The sequence below is a fragment of the Protopterus annectens genome, chromosome 3.part1 (assembly GCF_019279795.1).
Source record: "Protopterus annectens isolate FY-2018-M chromosome 3.part1, PAN1.0, whole genome shotgun sequence".
In the NCBI taxonomy this organism is placed as follows: Eukaryota; Metazoa; Chordata; order Ceratodontiformes; family Protopteridae; genus Protopterus; species Protopterus annectens.
Window position 1 is genome coordinate 1,433,675,296 of NC_056732.1, and position 17,685 is coordinate 1,433,692,980.

Sequence of the window (17,685 nt, forward strand, 5' to 3'; positions counted from 1 at the left end):
ACACACACAGTGCTAGTACTGACATGCATGGGTGAATTGATTCACAGGTGTGTAGTGGTCAACTGTGCCAGATGGGTACACCTTGGTATTAGGCCACATGATAGTGGTCGGCGTTGTGGCTCAGGGGTGTAGATTCTGGATTTTCCCACACAGGTGGGTATTGTATTCACCATCCAGTCACCTGAGTGACTATTGCATGTGGGCAATGCTGTGCATTGCTTGCCATGTATGTGTTCCTTAGTCCATGACATCGACGGTGTCTGTAATGCGCACACCTCCCACATGCATGTACAGTGACATGTGGAACTGTACCTGGGGTGTCTGGCCCTTGTTGTGTACACAGATTATCAGATGCGTCAGTCCTGGCCTCATGTGGTGGGAACTGGTAATGGACAGCAGGTTTACCCTGCACCTACATTGATAGCATGCTAACGGCATTCTCTGGTGTCAGTGGCATCTGTCCATACAGGGCATGTTTTCAGGCATGGTATGTCCTTTGTGGGTCACATTTGATGGCACCACAGGTGTTGCAGGTGTCCAGTGGGGTACATGGGGAAGGTGCACTTTCTGCATGTACGTGCCTATTGGACAGATGGACAGGGTGCCATGCACTCTGTAGGCCACTGAAATCACTCCATAGTTACTATCAGTGGGCAATATGCAGTGTACTACCAGCATAGAAGCTGTTGCCTAAGCAAGTGTGTGCGTGCATGAAGCATGGGTTGAGAGTGATCTCTGGCTAATACTAGGGTTGCTAACTTTGTTTGCCTGACACTGATGTCACGTTTATGGGTATGGATCTGCACCCCAGCCTCTTGGCTATTTCACATCTGTTATCCCTGTATGGTGGACATTGTGATATATACTAGAGCCACCATATAAGAAATTTGCAAAACCCACTCCACATACACTACAGTAGTACATAGTTATAGTACACGCCATGGAGATTACTGTAGTACTCCTTCCTCAAAGGTGTATTTTGCATTGGATGACATCAGCAGGATTGCCAAAGTAGGGCATTCAAATTGTAGTGAGTGTGGCTAGGCTAAAATGCACTGTTCCCTACACAGACATTGAAACACACACAAAACATCCACAACTAACATGTGTGGATATTGAACCCCTAACAGAGGTCTGTATCACACTACAGCATGAAGCTGTTATAGCACACACCACAGAGATTACTGGAGTACTTCTTCCCCAAAGTTGTATTTCACATTGGATGACATCATCAGGATTGCCAAAGTAGGGCATTCAAATTGTAGTGAGTGTGGCTAGGCTAAAATGCACTGCTCCCTACACAGACATTGAAACACACACAAAACAACTGCAACCAAAATTTGTGGGTATAGAACCCGTAATAGAGGTCTATATCACATGACAGTATGAAGCTGTTATAAGATGCACCATGGGGATTACTGGAATATGCCTTCCTTAATGGTGTATTTCACAGTGAATGACATCAGCAGGATTGCCAAAGTAGGGCATTCGATTTGTAGTGTGTGGCTAGGCTAAAATGCACTGCTCCCTATACAGACATTGACACACACAAAACATCCACAACCAACATCTGTGGGTATAGAACCCCTAACAGTGGTCTGTATAACACTATAGCATGAAGCTGTTATAGGATGCACCACAGGGATTACTAGAGAATACCTTCCCCAAAGGTGTATTTCATGTGTGAATGACATCAACAGGATTGCCAAAGTTGGGCATTTGAAATGTACTGAGTGTGACTAGCCAAAAATGCATTGCTTCCTACACAGACATTGAAACACACACATAACATCCAGAACTGCCATGGGTGGGAATAGAACCCTAACAGAGTTCTATATCACACAATAGCAGTGCAGAGTCATGGCATGCACTATGGAGATTACTGGGCTACATTTTTCCCAGAGGTGTATTTCTAGGTGGATGACATCAGCAGCCTTACAAAAGTCAAGCATTTCAATTGTAGGGAGTGTGACTACCCTGAAAAGCATTGCTCTCTACACAGACAGAGACACAGACAAACAGTTGCCATGTCTGGTATTTGAACTTCTACCTAACTAGTTTATCACACTACAGCAGTACATAGTTATGGGACACACCACAGAGATTACTGGGCTACAGTTTTCCCAAAGGTGTATTTCACAGTGGATGACCTCAGCAGGCTTGTCCTAGTAGGGCTATGGGGAGGGCATTGTGTGTGCATGGGCAATAACCCATTCATCTAGAGTTTGACATGCCACATGTGGGCACATACAGGTCATATTTCACATGTACGTGTATACAGCTGCTAGATAACTACTTCCTTGTACAGTCATGTTGCACAGCTAGCACGTGCACCACATAGTCTGTAATGCTGACAGATACTGGTGGCTAGTATCTGCAGTGAGTGACGTCTGAACCTCATGTGGTTGGGGCCCTTTGGCTGTATGCTGGGTGGGACAGGCCTGGATGGCTTCTTGTCACAGTCACCCTCTTCCACACATCTATGTACGTCTACCTTTGGCTTATTATAGTGCATTGTCCTTACATATATGTCTGTATTGCTATCCACTGTGTGTGCAAAGCATGAGTGGTGCATACTGGCTAGTGTCTGCACTAACAACTGCAACTGCCAGATATGTCTGGTCCACTGGTGTTTGCAGACATGGCCTTCATGTGTTTAAGTGTGTGAGCAAGCCCAGTATGGCCTTTCAGTATGTTGTTGACAGACATTGCCTTCATTTCTTTAAGTGTGTGAGCATTCCCAGTATGCCCATCTGTATTTAATGTGTGGATTGAGTCTAGATAGTTTGCATTGCAGTGCTGACTTTTGTGTTGTACACCGACAGGTAGCATGCTGTTTCTGCAGGATATCCATCGAGCATTTGGCATTGACTGTTATACATTTCTGCATAGGATGGGGGGCTCACCTGACTGTTACTACATTTCTACACAAGATTGGGGAGGAACACCTGACTGTTACTACATTTCTATGTAGGATGGGGGGCACACCTGACTATTTCTACATTTCTACACAGGATTGGGGGGCACACCTGATTGTTACTACATTTCTACGTAGGCTGGGAGGCACACCTGATTATTTCTACATTTCTACACAGGATTGGGGGGGGCACACCTGACTGTTATTTCATTACTACGTAGGATGGGGGGCACACCTGTCTATTTCTACATTTCTACACAGGATTGGGGGGGACACCTGATTGCTATTATGTTACTGCATAGGATGGGGGGGCACACCTGTCTATTTCTGCATTTCTACACAAGATTGGGGAGGCACACCTGACTGTTACTACATTTCTACGTAGGATTGGGGGGCACACCTGACGAGTTCTACATTTCTACACAGGAATGGAGGGGCACACCTGACTGTTATCACATTACTACGTAGGATGGGGGGGGCACACCTGTCTATTTCTACATTTCTACACAGGATTGGGGGGCACCTGACTGTTATTTCATTACTACATAGGATGGGGGGGCACACCTGTCTATTTCTACATTTCTACACAGGACTGGGGGCACACCTGATTGTTATTATGTTACTACATAGGATGGGGGGGCACACCTGTCTATTTCTACATTTCTACACAGGATTGGGGGGCACCTGACTGTTATTTCATTACTACGTAGGATGGGGCGGGGGAACACCTGTCTATTTCTACATTTCTACACAGGATTGGGGGGCACAGCTGACTGTTATTACATTACTACGTAGGATGGGGGGGCACACCTGACACTTGTACACATTTGCTATGACTGTACTGGTATGTCAGGTACTCCATTTCATTCTGTATTCTTGCCTATCATGCTGACTAGAGGCATACCAGTGTACTACAGATCGTAGCTTTGGTTGCCCTACATATTAGTGTCTGACGTCCTACCCTTCAGAGCTAACATCCCACTGCCTGACCTGCTGTAGTCTGTCTGTGTAGGTCTGGGGGGAGGTTAACCATAGCCATCCTTCAGGGACCATAGCACAGGCTCTGTTTGGGTTTGTCTAAACCTGTCCTGCTGGCTGAGACTGTTGTTGGATATGTGAACTGCCCTGAATGGCATGTGTGAGTCATATGGACACACATGTCACCCAGCACATTTCCTGCAGTGGGTTTTGTCACCCTGTGTAGTACTGGCTACTATAGTGACTCCAGTATGTGTTAGATGTCATGGTGCCACTATGGGTGTCTGCTTTCTGCTGCCATAACATTCAGCCACAAATTCCCTTGCATGCTTACATCCATACCATAGCTACAGGTAACAACACATTCTACTCCATTTGGCAATTGGTAGAATGATTGACTTACCTGGTGTACCAGAATTGCGAATGGTGCTGGAGGGCTGCCTATGTCAGATGCACATAGTACATTCCCTATACATGGTTGAGCACAAGTAGTGTCATGTTTGGCATCCCTTTTTCTGTATGTGCGAGTCAGAGAGAGGTGTCATTCCCTGGGTCCCTACTGTGTCAGTGTATGTGTATGCATTGTCTCTTTGTCGCAGCCTCGGCATAATGGGCATGCCTCCATCTGCCTACTGGGGGAGGCTCAGATTGTTCCTCCTCTAAGTCACTCTGTGCCTGTGCAGGCCTTGGCATTGGTGGGGGGCTGTGTGGCCCTGCCCCATGCTGTTCCTGCTGCAGCTGTTTCCACAGGATCATATTGTGTAGCATGGCATATACCATAACAATTTGGGTACATGTAGCTGGTGAGTACTGCAAGGCTCCACCGGATGTGTCCAGACACCGGAACCATGACCTGAACATCCCAAACACACTCTCTATTATAAGTCTGGTCTGTGCGTGTGCCTCATTATGGCATTCTTGTTCAGGTGTGTGTGCATTTCTGATGGGTGTCATCAGCCACGACTCCAGTGTGTAACCAGCATCCCCCACTAGGTGACCGTAAGGGATGTCCCCATTGGCAAATCTCTGGTACAGCTGCGTCAGATGCCATATGTGTGAATCATGATAGCTTCCAGGGCAGTCAGCACACATATTCATTATAATGCCCTGGGCATCACAGACAACCTGGCAGTTGATGGAAGTGATGCACCTGCAGTCGATGCAGGCCGCACCCTGATTACCGGGTGGTGCTTTGATGTATATGTGTATGCAGTCTATAGCACCCACTACTTTAGGGAATTCTGCTATTTGGTGAAAGAGACGCATATTGCTGGCCAACACCTCACGGGTGTTGAGGTAATATACGTGCTCACCGGCATGTGCTGACATGGCATCCAGGAACTGGTGGAATACTCTGGATGCTGATGCCTGTGAGATCCCGATGATATCCCCAGTTGAGCTTTGGGAGTTACCTGTGGCTAGTATTCCTAGACCTACACATACCTTGGTATCCACTGGGATGGGTTCCCCTAGGTCAGTCTGGTGTGTTAGGTGTGGCCGGCACAGCTCAACTATTTGCTGTAGGAGGTCTCTGTCCACCTTACAGCGCTCCACTATGTCCAGCTCATGTAGCCCCTGGTAGGTTACCCTGGCTCTGTACATGCTTCTCTGTCTCCTCACTGTGGGTTGATTGGCAGCATTCACATCCTCACCACCCTCAGCCTCTTGCACATGTTGTTCTATGTTGCCTGCTGCAGCCCTTCTCATTTTGTAGGTTTGTTTGTTAAATTTTCCCCCCTTGTATACACTGGTAGTGTAGAGTGTGGGAAAAACCAGAGGGGAAGGTGTTTGCATATTTTATAGTAGTGTCCTGGGCTGGGCTGGTCTGCTGCATGTGTAATTGGCTGATTCTGATACATTTCACCTGCCAGCTACCTTCCTACTGCTGTTTTCCCTTCCCATTGCCTTCCTGTTTAAGCCCGGGGGTGCGCCGTGCAAAGAGTGCTAAAATGTGCAGAATGCTGCTATTTCCTGGTTTAACTTTTTTTTTCTTCCTTTAAAACCTGGTGGGTGGTGTGGTCACCCGCTTAGGCAATGTAAAGCGTGCTAGGCAGGTTTAGACACACTCCCTAGCTTAGCTGTGCTACGCTAGGAGCAAACCCGAGCCACAGGGCTCCAATCCGCTTACAGTATGCCAGACACACACCCCCATGATGTCACCTAACTCCTAGGCTTGCACCAAGCTATTCCTACTCTTACACTGTTGGGAACTGACTCACATGCTGGGGAAAACTGGGATTCACTATCATTCCCCTCATTTGCATAGGATTGCCTGCTAATGGATAGTTACATGTCTTACACTGAGCCTCCCCCCTTAGTAACCACTACTCACTGGTCATGTTGTCTTCTGCCTGCCATTGACTTGCATGGCAGAATACTGATTTTTAGTTAGAATGCTTAATTTAGGTTTATTTTGTTATTTTCCCACCGATCCCGTTTGTGAGCCACTGCCCTACGCTTAAACAGCCGAGATCGGCTAAAAAAAATATAAGTTGATTTTTGTATTTTTTTCACTGTTTGCAATGCCATTAGCCTTATACTTGGACATTGGCATGCTTACTACATGATATGCAGCCTTTATTTGGAGCTGTCACAGCTCCGTTTTGAAATTTGCAGAAATGTACTCGGTTACTAACCGAGTACATTTCTGCAGATTGTACTAGTCCTGCACGGCCGGTTGCAAGCTTCCTGGATTGCAAAATCACCTCATTTGCATAGATTTTTCCTGCAAATGGGGTGATTTGCATACATTGGCTTAGTCCGTGCAGGATTAGTGCAGGAGCACTCGGGCACACCACTGCAGGCTGTTCCTGGATCGCATGGCAGACATATTGCCTGCTTGAGCTCCTGCACCAATCTTGCATGCCATGCAAGGTATAGAGAATCCGGGGGTCTATCAATGCATCACAGTATCCAGATTTAGGCGTTTGGGTCAACACATCACAATATCACAATGTAAAAGATACCATCTGTGCATCACAGTATCATAATGTCACATATTCTGCCAATACATCATAGTATTATCATGCAGAAATTGTATAAACACATCATACTAGGAAAATGTAAGAAACTCTGTCAACACATTATAGTATTATATGATAGAAGATTCTGTGAGGTCATCATAGTTTCTTAATGCAGGAGATTCTCTCAACACATCATAATACTTTAATTTAGGAGATTCTATATACATAATATAATACTTTAGAGGATAATATCAATATATTTTGTATGACATTATAATGTAGGCACCTCTATCATCTTAATGCAGAAGATTCTATCAACTTATTGCACTTATCATAATGTAAGAGAAGATTCTATCAACTTGTCATAGTATGATAATGTAGGAGAAACCATTAGCATATCATAGTATCACAATATAGGAGATACTGTCAGCACATATTATTATAATGTAGGAGATTAGGAGATTGTCAAAGCATCATAATATCATAATATATGAGATGCCATCAACATATTATAGTAACTGACTGTGTCCCCATGTGACAGTGTGATAAGGAACATGCTTCTATCAACACGTTATAGAATAATGCAAAGGATTCTTTCAGAACATCATAATATCACAGTGCCAGATATTCTGTCAACAAACCATAGTGTCCTAATGAAGGAGATTCTCTCAACACATTATAGTATAATAATGTAGGAAATACCAACAGCATATCACCTATCATAGAGTAGAAGATTTATTAACACATTATAATAGCATAAATTAAGAGATTAAACACATAATAGTATCATAATTTCAGATATTCTGTCAGCACATTCTCATATCACAAAACAGAAGGCTTTCAGCACATCATAATATCATAATGCTGAAGATTCTATCAATGCATCATAGCATCATAATATAGGAGGGTCTTATTAACACGTGATATTATAATATAGGAGATTCAATCAGTACATCATAGTATCATATTGTCTGAGAATAAATTGGCATATCATAGTATCATAATGTAGGAGATTCTGTCAACACATATTATTATAATGTAGAAAATTCTATCAACACATCATAGTATCTTAATGTAGTAGAAATCTATCAGCATATTATAGTGTCATAATGTCAGATATTCAATAACCACATTATAGTATCATAATGACATATATTCTGTTAGCACATTAGAGTTTCATAATGGACAAGATTGTATTAAAACATCATAGTATCATAATATAGGAGATTCTATCAACACATCATAGTATTGTAATGTAGGAGATCCTATCAGCTCATCATGGTATTATAATGTAAAAGATTCTGTCAACACATCATATTGTCATAGTGTAGGAGATGCTACCAGCACATCAAAGTATCATAACACAGGAGACTGTATCAACACATCAGCTATCATAATGCAGGAGATTCTATCAGCGTATCATAGTATCATAATATAGATGATTCTGTCAACATAGAAAATCATAATGCAAAAGAAAGATTCTATCAACATACCATATCATCAAATGTAGGAGATTCTTTTGGCACATCACAGTATCATAATGCTAGTAAAACAATGGACAACCTGTACATTGCCACTCTGACAGGAGAAGGAATTTTCTCTAGAAAGGTGTTAATTTACAGGTAATGCCCTCTGAAAAGCAAGTCCAATGCTTCATACCAGCATATTAAGGTGCCATGAAGCTCAGATTTTAAGAAAGCTAACAGAAGCAATTATTTTATAACCATTAAGTAGGGCTTTTGTTGTTTAGTAAGTGTAAAATTAAAAAAAATAGAAAAGTGTGTTTATGTTTATTTGTGCGTGTAAATCTATATGTGCATGAACGTGAGAGTGAGATTGAGCAAGTCATTATTTTACACTCACTAAGCAATGCTTTTGCTGTTTATGGAGTATAAAATTGAAAGAAACATAAAAAAAAGAAAGTGTGTGTGTGTGTGTGTGTGTGTGTGTGTGCTTATGTTTCTGTCTGCATGAGTAAGTGTATGTGTGCCTGTGTGCATGAAAGCAGAAGTGACAGAGAGAGTGAGATCCATCAAGCAGTGGCAGTAGCAGTTAAGAAATATACCTCTCAACCTCTTAGCTCAAGAAATCTGGATGAAACTTAAAATGAAGGGGGTCATAGGTTCAAAACCTTGAACAGAATTTAAATATTTCTCTTATAAAATTAGAAAGTTGATAGAATAACAGGATTTGTGATTCCATGTATTTTCTAAAGGAAATAAAAGTCTGAAACTCAAATGTATGCCAGTATTTAGTGACTTCAATCCCCAGTGATTGCTAACAAACTACAACTTTTATGAGTAAGGGAATAAAAAAAATTATGCCTACAGCATTGGGCCTCAGATAACCCCTGGGACTGTATTATTTGCACAGTAGCACACACAGTATTGGGCATTATTGCTTACATATTCTGCCAGAACATTTTGCATAAAACTGCAGAACAGTCTATCAAACAAGCATTACAATCTTAATGTAGGAAACCCTGTCAACACATCATATTATCTAATATAGGAAATTCTATCAAAACATAATTTTTTAAGCTTTGAGACAATGTCAGCACATCACTTGTATCATAATGTAGGATATTACAGACCAGAATCTATCATGCACTATCACAAATAACAAGCTAAAAATCTCAGCACAGGCAGAAAAACTTAGAAGATACACAGATAAATGTAAAATAAAATACAAAATAAGCAATGTATTGATGACCCAAACATTTTTTACAGAGAATTGGAAAACAAGGTAAAAGGAATTAAAAGACCACCAAAAAAGAAAAAAATAGATACATTTTGAAGAAGTATTTATGAATATCCTGTGGAACATAACAAACATGCCACATGGATAGAAGAAGTAAATGAAAGAATAAGAAGTTCAAAAGTACAAGATATGAAATGGGTGAAGTAACATCCATAGAGAGATTGAAACAAAGATAAGGAAAGCCTCCAGTTGGAAAACCCCAGGTCCAGATGCAGTACCTAACGTCTGGTTAATAGTATTAACATCTTTGCGCAAAGATTTAGCTATTAGTAAGATCTATTTATATGCGCATCCTGAACAGACATTAACATGGCTAACAACAGCAAAGATTATGCCCCTACTTAAGAGTGAACCTGCAAGCAACCCTAAAAACTATAGACCAATAACTTGCCTTTTGATAACATAGAAACTATGAACTGGAATTGATGTCGACAGAGTTTATAATCATTTAGAAGAAAACTCAATTGTGGCAGTAGATCAAAAGGGCAATAAAAAAGTCATGTGGAATGTAGGATCATTTGCTGTTAAACAAAGTTATAGTGGAGAACTGTAAAAAGGGGAAGAATGTAAGTATGGCATGGATAGACTGCAAAAAAGCATTTGATAGTATCCCACATTCATGGATAAAAGAGTGCCTAAAAATGTATAAGATATACCCTACACTGATCAACTACATTACCATGATAAAGGACAAATTATTATCCCGGGGATAAAAATTCAAAGGGGGATATTCCAGGGTGACTGTCACTGCTGCTATTCTGGCTTAACCTTAACCCATTAAGCTGTCTACATATCAGCTTAGGCCATGGCTATAATTTTGATCCTAGAAAACAACAGTGTAAAGACTTCTCATCTTCTTTTTGTTGATGATTTAAAACTATATAGCTCATCAGATGAGGAACTGAAAGTACAACTGCAAGTTGTCAAAACTTTTGCAGATGATATAAGAATGTCATTTGGCCTTGATAAATGTGCAAAGGCAACCTTTAAAGCAGGAAAACTGCAGCACCAGGAAAACATCAATTTGTGACAGGAATATGATATAAAAGAACTTGAGCAAGAAGGAGTGTATAAATATTTGGGAATTGATGAAGGATCAACAATAAAACATGAACAAATGTGAATAAAATTTTCTAAGGAATACTTTAGAAGACTTAAATTAATCCTGAAAACGGCATTGGCATCTAGGGAAAAATCCGAGCTATAAACCAATTTGCTCTTCATGTACTAACTTAGTTTTGGAGTGATTGACTGGCCCCAAAATGTGTTGGATAGATTAGATAGGAAAACAAGAATACCAAGATTATATATTCCCCATTCCGAAGGAGGGATGGGGCTCCTTGAAACTGATTACATGTATAGATCTGCAATCGTGGGACTCCACACATATCCACTGACCTCAGAAGACCCAAACATAGTGAAAGTTTTGAAACATGAAGAGAATAAATCTAAGATGACTTCTTTGCTTAATCTAGCAGAAACATATTAGCTTCAAGCATGAATGGAAATCAAACTAGAAGTAGATAAAAATCAGGCAGCAACTGAATGTGCTAAAAAACAAAAGAAAGAATATAAGGTGAAGGACCGGATGAGAAGGCAACAAATGTGGAAAATGCATAAATATAGTTGCAAGTATAGAACATTTCTGGAAGAACCTCATGTTGACCAGGAACAAATACAGGAATGGTTAAGGAAGAGGCAAATTCAAACCAACAGATAAAAGGTTAATATTGGCGGCTAAAGATAGTGGGCTACATACACGCTGGTTTGCAAAGTCCATTGAACATGTGGGAGAAACAGACAAATGCAGGTTTTGTAAAACTGAATTGGAAACAGTCACACACCTCATTGCTAGTTGTGACATAATGGCAGAAGGACTGTACACTGAAAGGCATAATAATTTGGCAAGACTGTTGCACTGGGGATTGTGCAAACATTATGGTACTGAAGTGGCTGAAAAACACTGGAAACATGAGCCATAAAGCATCATAGAAAATTATGAAATTTGCATCACATGGGATCACTCATTACCAACAGTCCAAAAGATAGATGCTAGAAAACCGGATATAGTGGTACAAGAAAAGAAGACAAAAGTAGCACTGATCATTGAAACTGGCACACCCAGTGACTACAGTGTCTTGTGTACAGAGAGACACAAAGTCATAAAATATCAGGATCTGTAGGGAGAAATGAGAGCATTGTGGAAGAAAGATACCCAGACAGTTTCAATATTAGTAGGAGCAACCAGTCTTACAAAAAATAATCTATAATAGTATTTAGATATGTTGCCAATATGTTTAACTCCATATGAATTGCAGAAGGAGTCATTACTGGACACATTGCGGGTGCTGCGAAGAGCACAATATTAATTTCATGAACTTTAATTGTATTTTGACTTGGGAATGGGGTCCATTCCCGTCATGGTATTAGAAACCCAAAAGGTATGGAGAAATTAAAAAAATAGGAGATTATGCCAACACATCATAGTATTAACATGTAGCAGATGCTATGAACACATCATACTTGTAGGGGTTTCTATGAGCATATACTGTTGTAGTGTAAGAGATACCATCAGCACTTCAGAGTTTCATAATGTAGCAGATACTATCAATCCTTCATAGTGTCATAATGTAGGATGTTCTGTCAGCACATTCTAGTATAATAATGTCAGCTCTTCCTTCAGCACATGACAGCATCATAATGCAGAAGATACCATAAAAAGATTACAGTATTATCATTTAGGACATTCTGTCAACACATCATAGAATCATAATGTAGAATATACCGTTATAACATCATTGTATCATAATATAGGAGACTGTATCAGCACGTCATAGCATCATAATGTAAGTGACTCTATCAACAAGCAGAAGAGATTTAGATCCATAGACTGAGTATTTCTGATGCCATTTGACTTGTTGATGTTCATAGGTTCATTGGTATATACTAGGCTAAGACTGCCAGGGTGTTTATAAGACTAACTGTGCAATCCAACCCAACTGTCTCCCTTTGTAACATGGACTATATCAGGAGGTGTAGGTTAGGAAATTTCTACGGTTTGTGTGAGGGGTGTATGTTAGCTTGGACATTACTGTCTGCCTGTGTCTATCAGAGACATGGGGGTCAGAACTGGAGTGAAATTTCAATTTCCTTTCCATCGGTCATGGTTATGCTTAAATAGGATTAGGGATGAATTCTGCTTCACATGGATGGGGAGCCTGTTCCAGAGCATGGGGATCCTCTGAGACACATATCTGTCTGATTAACATGTCTTATTTATGTTACAAGCAAAATTGAAATTCTTGGATCCAGTAATCCTGATGCTGTTCTTTTTATGGATATACAAAAGGTCCATCAGAGTTGGATCAAGGATGCCTTGTATGCCAGACATAAATCACCTCTCAGTAACCTGTAGGAGAGAAGATTATAGAGATAGGGCTTTAATGCAATCCATATAGGACAATATGTTTATACCCTGGATATTCCTGGTAAGGAACCTTTGTGGACATTCCAACTGTTGCATATTTATGGTCAGGTACATGCCGAATAGGGCATTATACTCAATGATTGGTCTGATAAGGGCTTAATTTTTTATTTATTATTTTATTTTATTTTGCATTTGTTGACCAGGAGTGTCCAGCTGAGCTATTGTCCTTTTTCAGCAAAGGCCCGGGGAGAAAAGATCCAAAGATATACAATGCAATAAAAATAGCAATACAGATACATTTCAATAAAAATATTAATAGAGAATTTTGGTAGTTAATGTGGCATTATTACTCCCTTGGACCTGGAGACCATGATCTTACTTATACATTGGGTGACATAGAATGGTTTTCTTACCATCACAGTTACACGTTGGTCAAAAGACAGATTATTGTGTATAAATGTTCCCAGATCCCTGACTACTGGGTCTTCTCTTAGGGGTGTCTTATCGATGGAGTAATTGGCCTGGGTGGAAGTTTTCCCTAAAGGCACTATAATGCATTTTTTGGCATAGAATTTTAGTCCGTGACTTTAGCAACAGTCATTTGTCTGTGTTAGGCCCTCTTGTAACATTTCTGTAATGGAGGAAAATCTGTGATAGCTCCCAATTTGCAGTCATCTGCCACCTTGGTCAGCCAAAGGCTACTCACATTATCCTTTACTTCTGAGAAGTGGATGCCAAAGACGAGCAGTCCCAGCATGGAGCCCTGAGGTACCCTAGCTGGTGACCTGTCTCCTAGCGAAGGTGATATCACCAATCCTGACTTCCTGGTACCTGTCTGTGAGCCACCTAACAATCCAGGGATTTATGTAAGGTTTTATGCCCAGTGATGAGTTTGTCAACTATACCCAAGTGGGGTGCTGTATCAACTGCCTTAGAACAGTCCAGGTAGGTGGTTTGTCCCTTTTCTCCTCATCCACTACCTTGGTGACCTTTTCAAAGAAGTCTACCAGGTTTAGTGGGCATGACCTTCCCTTGACAAAACCAAACTGGGTTGAGTCCAGTGTCTGAAGGTTATCTATGCCTTTGTTGATTTACGTGATAATTCCTTCCATGGCTTTGCATATTAGACTAGTCAGATGAATAATTTTGCAGTTTCTGGAGTCAGTTGATGGTCCACCCTTGTGAAGTGAGATAACCATTGTGGTCCTCCATTGTCATGGAACAATGCCTGTTTTGAGGCTATAGTTGAAAAGTGATTCAAGTGATTCTGATATGTCATGTTTCAAGCTATTTAAGAGGCATCCAGAGATATTGCTGGGCCCACTGAGGTTATGTTTTTGACCTTAGCAAGTGCTGCCAGGAACATGCTCCCTGTTAATTGTTGAGTGGGATATGCTACTACACATTTCACAGGGTAGGCAAGACAGGGTGTGGGGGGAGGGAGGTTGAGCTGAATTTGTCAGTCAGCAAATTAGCTATGTCACTCTGCTCAATGAAGATGGCACCACTGACCACCAGTTTGGCAAACTGATGTGTGCTGACTTTGAGGTTTCAGACATTAGCTATAGGAGGCCTTGTGGTTGCCTTTAACCTGTGAGGCTCTCTTGACCTCATAACTGGCTTTGTTCAACTTAATTAGTCCTCTTAGCTTCCTGTTTAGTTTAATTTAGAGAGCTCCAATCATTATGGGAGTTTCTCTTCCTGATTTTTACAAATGGCTTTTTTGTATTTGTTATATACCCTATTAAGATTAGTATTTCAGCAGTTATTCAGCCAGAGCCCTTTTGTACTGGCTTTTACTTCAGAGAAGTAAATCCCAAATAGGAGAGATACCAGCACAGAGCCTGGCGGGACTCGACTGGTGACTTGTGTCTTTGTGGAGGTAACTTCCCCTATTTTTCTTTCCATTGTACTATCTGTGAGCCAGTTGGCAATTTATTTGACTTTTCTACTATGCCTGAGTGGGCGATTATGTCAAATGCTTTGGCCAGGTTGAAGTATGCAGTCTGTACCATTCTGCCTTCATTCATTGCTTTGGTGACCATTTCAAAAAAAGTCCACCAGGTTGAATAAGCTTGACTTGCCTTTGATGAATATAAATTGAGCAGGTCCAGTGTTTGGAGATTCCTTATGTCCTTATTTTTTAGTTCCATGATAAGTCTTTCCATAGCTTTGCATATGAGGCTGGTCAGACTATGGGTCTGTAATTGCTGAGATCTGTGGAAGGTCCTTCCTTATGCAGTAAAATGACTATAGCTGTTCTGAATTTGCTAGGTACAAAATCTGTATGGAGGATAAGGCTGAACAGTGTTTTTAGTAGTGTGACTACATTGTATCAACATATCTTATAATAATATAGAAGATAATATCAACACATCTTTGTATCTTAATGAAGGGCATTCTCTCAGAACACCATAGTATCATAATGTAGGACACTTCATCAGCACATTATAATATCATAATGTCCAATACAACATAATAGCACCATAATGCAGAAGATTCTACCAACATACTGTATCATCTTAATGTAGGAGAAGAATTTTGTGTCTCACTGCTATTTTTCTGCTGTGTTAAACATTTTCTAGTGATTCCCACTGAAACCAAGGTAACTAGTAGCTGTATAGCATAATCCAATGCAGGTTTGCTGCATCTGGGTCTGTTTGTCATGGCTGTTTATTCTGACCACATTTTCCAGGCCATCTTTGATTGGAAGGAGCCCTTCTGCACTCTAGTGAGAGGGGTATGCTGATTGAAACCTGTCTGGGGAAGAGTGGTTGGTCTAGGGCTTGGAGTAAGCATTCCTCATTGGTCCTTTTGAACCTTTTTACATTTTTTTGAAATGTTTATCTTCTGGTATTTAAGTCCTGCATTTGAGCAGTTTTCTGCTTGTTTGTACCGAGCTGAACTGAAGTGGACTACCAGCCACAACTCTGAGCTTAAATATCAGGCAACTAGAGGTTTCTGAGTTTCCCAAAAACAAAAGTTGCCTGTTTTTTTAATACTATTTACTGTACTTTTTATTGCCTGCTGCCTACTTTTGTACTGTATTTATATACTGTGTACTAAACTACAATGTTGTACTGTATTTGCCTTACTGTGCCTGTAAAATCATATTTTATTGCTGTTTCTACTGTTTACAAAGCTCTTTTTGCTATTTTCACTATTTTTTCTGGTACTTCTCACTGTTGCAAAGCAATCTATTCTGCTTGTTCTAGTTTTCCCAGCAATCAGTGCTAAAATAACTGATTTCTTAGCTGTTTAAAACATTCTTTAGATTCTCTTTGCTGATTTTCTGCTGTTTTAAATGTTTTTCACTGTCTCACTGCTATTGTTTTGCTGTGTTGAACATTCTCTAGTGTTTCCTGCCCAAACTAGGGTAGCTAGTAGCTGTAGCATAGTCCAGATACAGGTATGCTGCATCTGGATCTGTTTGTACTGGCTGTTGTTCTGAGCACCTTTTCCAGGCCATCTCTGATTGCAAGGGGTCTTTCTGCACTCTAGTGACAGGAGCATGTTGATTGGAACCTGTCTGATGAAGGGTGGTTGGGCTAGGTCTTGGAGTAAGCATTCCTAATTGGTCCTTTTCAACCTTTTTAAATTTTTAATTTTTTTTTATTTTCAAGTTTTTAGCTTCTGGTATTTAAGCCCAGCACTAGATCAGGTTTCTGCTTGTTTCTGTGTTGTGCATCACAGCAGACCGCCGCACAATTGTCCGTCATAGTCAGAGAGATAAATTCAACCATTTTTCCCTTAGATACAGTTGTAGCACATTAGTGTATCCCTCGTCCTTAGTACTTTCCCAATCAAAGAAATACTGATAGTGAGCTGTAACCTATTAAACCACCAGAAACCCCCCAACAGAAATATCCATCCACTGAGCTCCTCCTTGATTGATCCTGAAAAGCTCCCTTTTGTGATAACAGTCTTCAACCTAGCATTATGGACAGTTGGACTACCCTTGTTTCTCCTGCCAACCTTGTTGACTTGGATCTCTTGAGGCAGTGTCGCAATTGCCTTATGTACACCGACAACCCTCTCCTAATAACTCACTCTAGTACAGAGTGCGAGAGATGTATCTACATCAAGAATCTTGAATCCATGCTCTCTCACACTCAAAACAGTAACACTGAAGAGATTTTCAACCCACCCACTACACATGCACATAGTACTACTACTCATACACATAATATGCATTAAATACAAAAATCAACATATGCAGAGGTTTTCCTCAAAGAACTTACCGAAACACCAGAGGCCTCAAAAACACAAGACTGCTACAACCAACACAGTACCCACAGCACCCATGACGCATAGTAACACCAATGTTTTGTCTGCCGAGTCTGTAAGGTATAACACTCAAAAACCAAATTTTCTTGTCATTGGAGACTCATTAGTAAGATACACAGAAAGTCATGGTCAGCTGCCTGTCCAGTGCCAGGATTCATCAGATCATAGATGCACTCAGGTCTCTCAGCAACAAGTATCATTATGACTCTGTCATAGTTCATGTTGGAGTAAATGAACATACCTCACTGGATTATATAAAGAGACATGACTGAATTCTCTGAGTATGTGTCACAGGCAGGTATGTCCCTAGCCTTGAGCAGCATACTACCCTCACCTAGAATGAAGCCACAGTA